Consider the following 4,716-nt stretch of genomic DNA (forward strand, 5'->3'; position numbering starts at 1 on the left):
TGTTGTTGCTGGTTATTTGGATTTGGCTAAGGTTATGTAGGTAACTGGATCTGCTTCTAACGTCCAAGACTTGTAGGTGGTGGCATTAGTGTCGATTGTTGGATTGGAGATGGTAATTGTGGTAATTGTGGATTACCAATATTTTGGTTAGGCCATTGTTGAGGTCCTCTCCATTGATTTGTAGACTACCAATTCACCTGGGGTGATTGCCATTGGTTGGAAGATGTTGGTTTTCCACACTAGTGAACAATTTGCATTGGAAATCTTTCTTCTACTTCCGACAATATGGGCAGTACTTAGCTAATTGTACCTCACGAGATGTCTAGCAACATCATTTATAATGTCTTGCTTGAAATTTGAGAGTAGATTAGATATCTTGAGCTTTGAAATACCCTAACTGATTCCTTTCGTAGCTATAGTTTGGTGTCCTTTTCCTTTCTTCATTGTTGACCTTGAGTAATTAACACAAATTTTCTTGAGGTCATCCTAAGAAGATTGATATACATCTCCTCTAGCCATCAAGTCTAATACTTCTAGACAACTATCATTCATGCCTCTTAAAAAGACTAGCTTTTGTGAATCCTCGGACAACACATGTTGAAGATTCTTTTGCAGTGTATACAAGAAATGTGAAACATAGTTTTCTAATGTTTCTTCCTCCTTTTGTGATATTCTAAAGATATCATCTCCTCTTGAATCATTTTCTTTACAATACGCTTTGTATTTGTCCAAAAATAGAGTTTGCACTTCATCCCAAGTACCTGCTGCATTGGCTCCAAAACCCATGAACCATTGTAAAGCTGACTCTTTTAGTATATGAACCATTATATGATCATGTAGATACGATCAACTAAACATAACAAAAATCTAACAAAAAAGAAAGCATCATCATGTAGATATGATCAACTAAACATAACAAAAATCTAACATGGACAATTCATTTCTAATTATTTAAGCATTTAATAATGGTTGTTTAAAGAACATGAAAAGGCACTTAAAACACATAAGAAAACATAGTGATATACATGACTGACCACTTCTACAGAGACCTAGTCAAGTGTAGTAGGATAATAATGCACAGTGCAATCTTAGTACACATCTCAGGGTAATCACGGAACAACACCACGCTACCACATTGATCCTGGTAACCACTAGTACAAACACTAGTGAAACCATCTAACATATCATAATATCATAAATCAGCCATAAGCATAATCAAATCAATTGATACAGTAACACAAATCCAATCACATCAAGGGTGTAGACCACTCATGGTCCCAATCATGATCTCTTCACAACAAAAGATCAACAAGGTTGCATCCATCAAAATGACTTACATAAATCAAATGGGAGAGCCACTACAGAATGATTTATTTTGTGTGATGATCATACAAAGTTGTCAAACCTATACAATATTGTATTTAAGATATGTGGAGTCAAATTGGTTTTGTTATATGTAGAGTTAAAACTGTGATTTGCTAGTTGTGTCTTCTCTCTATAATTAAACTCTTCATTTGATTGAGTGATATTTATAAATTGTATCCATAATTTATGTAGACATTTTTTGTGGTATATATATATATATATATATATTTTTAGTTTGTTTTTCCTTGTAAATATTAATAATGTGGGCATGTCTATCTTATAGCTTTCATTTTAATTACTTTATATTTATTTGTAATGGTTAGTAATCTAAGATTGTAATTTCTCCCAATGTAGATATAAGTGTGAGCTAGTAAAATTATAGTTGAAGTAGGCTACTTTTATGTGTTATTGGAGTATTGGTGGAATTTTGCTTATATTGTTCCCAAAGTTTTAGAAGCCTCCCTTCCTCCTCATATTAGGCATTGACATGATAGAATGATCTCAAATTTCCTAATCTAGCAATCATGAGTATAACATTCATGTTAGCCTCACTCTTTCTTTTAGCATTCAATTTCTCTATTGATCTACAACAAGGAGCCCCTTGTTGCCTTAGATGGCTAGATAATTGAAACATTTTTTTACCCCTCTTTAACAATTTCTCCTTCTAAGACAAGACTAAAGTCATTGGTTTGGAAAAGTTCAAATTCATTGAAAATCAAGTGGAGTCACCCACTTGAAAAAGTTCAAACCTATTGAAAATTAAATTTTCAATGACACTTTAATTGGTTAATTTAATAAACATAATCTAAATTTCTAAAACTAAGTAATTAAGACTAATTATTTTTTAATAAAAAATTCTGATTATGTAAAACTTTGACATGTGATTGTTTCATTTTATTATTATTAAATAATACAAATTCTTATTATTCAACAACATAGTAAAATAAAACTACAATGAAAATGACTAAGTAATAATATGAAAAGATTCCATTGTCACCTCACCTAAATTTAGAAATGCAAACAATATTTTTTCTCAAAATATTTAATTACAATAAGGGAGGAGAGGAAGAGGAGCTAAGGTTGATTGGCAAAAAGAATCATTGTGCAAGGTCTAATTTGTGTCTTGGTGTCTCTAAGTGGATTTATTTTTTCTTTTTGTTTTAATCAAGGAGGTGTCTCAGCTACCTGTCCAACAACCTATTTTAGGACGGGTGGGGTGAATCTAGTCCTCTTGGGATACACTGCATCATTCAAACATGAGGCAGTCTCAAACTTGAGATTATGAAGACAATTAGAATCTCAAACTTGACCACTGTAAATAAGATTGAACCACTTCACTTCTTTTACCTATGCTTATCAATAAAATAATTTAAATTCGATAAATGTCTACGGACAAACTAGACTAGATACCACACAGTGCATTGACAGATGCAGAGTACCTGTAGCTAGAAGTTATGAACAGTGGCACTGGCCGGGTGCAAATATTCTGCCAGATAGCCAGTGCCTAGATCATATCCGTCACCAATCCTATCCTCAGCCTTACAATCCATGAGCTTATGCATCTCACTCGCAAAAGTTTTTAAATTCAGGGTCGAAGATCCTCCTCCTCCGACAGACTGTTTAGCCATCCTCTGAAATTTGACAGCACGATTTCTCATCTCTTACAGACAAGTCTTACACACTTCTCCACCTTCTCTTCACAAGGAATCGTATCCCTCTCTTGGCAAAACTGGACGCCAATGCCGAGTTCTTCAGTGACCAGCTTAGAGTTGAAATGCTGGTCTTCGAACATCGGCCATGTGACCATCGGTACGCCCATCAAAATGCTTTCCAGAGTCGAATTCCACCCGCAGTGGCTCATGAACGCACCCACAGATGGGTGGGACAAAATAAAAAGCTGCGGTGCCCATCCCCATATGACCAACCCCTTAACTCTCTCCATGAATCCCTCTGGAAGGTAGGAAGCAAATAATTCTTCTCTGCTCAGTTCTGCCACCTTAATGGACCAAACGAAAGACATTTGGCCCCCTTCAAGACCCCTGGCCACAGCCCTTGTTTGCTCTGGCGAAAGAAACGCCTGGCTTCCAAACGAAACATACAAAACCGAATTGGGGCTTTGAGAGTCTAGCCATTGCATCACCTTTTGGTCACTAATGTCAGATTTTTTCCCTCTGGTATTAGCAATGCAGCCCAAAGGAGCAACGGGACCGACAGACAAAACGGGCTTCCATTTTAATATATTTCTCAAGTGCTGCAGATAACGAGGCTCGACATCCTCGAACGTGTTGACAAGCATTCCCCAGCAATCGCTAATCGACTGCATCTTCTCCATTAAAAACTTTAGACCCTGGTCGGTTTGATCTGGTTCCAGAAATCTCTGAGGCATCTGTTCCTTGTTAAATTTCACTGGAGATGACAAGATATCATCGATTATAATGCAATCACCCTCCTTGCGCAGCTCATCAGTAGTTATAGTGCGACAGATGGCGTGGAATACCGATGTTCCAAAAGCCCCACACGGAGCAAAAATGACTCTAATTGTTCCAAATCTCTTGGCGGACTGAACAGTCCAGTCAACGAATAAGTCGCTGATTATACACACCGGTCGACGACTCCCCTGTTCCTCGACCCATTGATCGAATGGCCCTCGAAGTCCCTCGACGAGTGAAATAACGGAGAGGGAAGATGCACGTGGCATAAGGTCCATACTTTCGCATCCCTCGGGCAGACCTTCAATGGCGTCGAGAGGACTTAGGCCGACCAGCTAAATGTCGAGATGAGCAGAGAGCTGGTGGGATTCGTCCACGAGACCTCGTAGACGGTGCTCTATTGTGCGAGTAGTGACAAAGCTGACGGTGAGAGAGTGTGAAGCGAGCATTTTTGCTAAGTCTAGAGATGGAATGCAATGACCCATTGCAGGAAACGTCACGATTACGACGTGGGGTCTTGGCAGGGGATTCATGGCTGTGCTGAGCTTCCTTGTGCCTGGTATATATTCTACACAGGATTGTTTTTTTATATATTGTTGATAAGGTGTAGAATCCCAGCCTTACAAGTCATGTTAAATGTCTAAGATAATAGCGAACCTCAGGTAATGCATTACTGAGATAAGATAATAGTGAAACCTCGGTAAACTAAGTGTCCGTTTGAGGTGCCGTGTCAGAAGAGAATACTGTGGAAACATCAAAAAATGTGAATAGTATTGAAGGTCGACAATGCACGAGGAGCGTGCAAACAAGGGCACGTTCATTGCCATGATACATAGAAACAAATAGTATGCGAATAGTAAACCTGTTTTAGATGTTAGGGGCACTTTATTTTTTAAACTAAGGTGTAAATAAGTTGCTGCGC

General features: G+C 38.0%; 1 pseudogene; it reads right to left on the reverse strand.

Moving 5' to 3' along the window:
* Window positions 1–2,810: 2,810 nt before the first annotated feature.
* On the reverse strand, window positions 2,811–4,327 carry LOC149579711 (scopoletin glucosyltransferase-like; annotated as a pseudogene).
* Window positions 4,328–4,716: the final 389 nt, after the last annotated feature.

This window comes from Cupressus sempervirens, chromosome 1, assembly GCF_028749045.1.
Source record: "Cupressus sempervirens isolate cs-2001-9-10 chromosome 1, ASM2874904v1, whole genome shotgun sequence".
Lineage (NCBI taxonomy): Eukaryota > Viridiplantae > Streptophyta > Pinopsida > Cupressales > Cupressaceae > Cupressus > Cupressus sempervirens.